The sequence below is a fragment of the Octopus bimaculoides genome, chromosome 18, assembly GCF_001194135.2.
Source record: "Octopus bimaculoides isolate UCB-OBI-ISO-001 chromosome 18, ASM119413v2, whole genome shotgun sequence".
Taxonomy (NCBI): domain Eukaryota; kingdom Metazoa; phylum Mollusca; class Cephalopoda; order Octopoda; family Octopodidae; genus Octopus; species Octopus bimaculoides.
In genome coordinates this window covers 20725971-20726952 of record NC_068998.1, presented here as the reverse complement: position 1 = coordinate 20726952, position 982 = coordinate 20725971, and positions in this window count along the sequence as shown.

Sequence of the window (982 nt, the reverse complement as noted above, 5' to 3'; positions counted from 1 at the left end):
ATATATATATATATGTATGTATGTATGTATGTATGTATGTATGTATGTATGTATGTATGTATATGTGTGTGTGTGTGTGCATGTATGTGTATATATCTATATATATATAGATATATACACATGGGGCTGTATGTGAGTTTTTATTAGGATTCATACATATTATTTGAAAGGAATGACTGGATGAGAGAGTGGGGGGAGAGTGAGAGAGTGAGGGGTGGTGAGAGGAAGAGAGATGAAAGAAATTCATCCAATAACAAGTATTTTTAAGTGAATAGAATATTACTCTCTCTGTCTTTCTCTTTCTCTGTCTCTCTTTCTCTCTCTTTCTCTCCTTCATTCTGTCATATCTTCTTCATCTCATTAACACACACACACACACATACACAATTTTTCCCATGCATGCACACACAATTACATACATATCAATCAAGCACACTTACATATACACAAAACATCCACATTCACAGCATATATATATACATACACACTCACACACAAACACACAAACATACACTCATACACTCATATGAATACTCACACACACACACACACACACACACACACACACACAAACACTATGCACAACCCACATACATACACGATTATATCAAACAAATAATCAACCTACACACATATATATATCTTACACCTAATTCACACACAGGCACATACATACATACACACACACACATTACACACATATACATATAGGCATAGAGCACCCACTTATACACATACTGCATCCAACACTCAATTGCACTACAACTACACACGCAGTGTTGTGGGCTGATTTCATCGATCAGTGAAGATAACGTAGCATCTACATATTGTGTAAGACAGCAGTTCTGCAGCTACAGCAGCAGCAGCAGTTGGTGGTAGTAGTAGTAGTAGTAGTAGTAGTAGTAGTAGTAGTAGTAGTAGTAGTAGTAGTAGTAGTAGTAGTAGTGGGGGGTATGGCGGTGGTATGGTGGTGGTGGTGGTG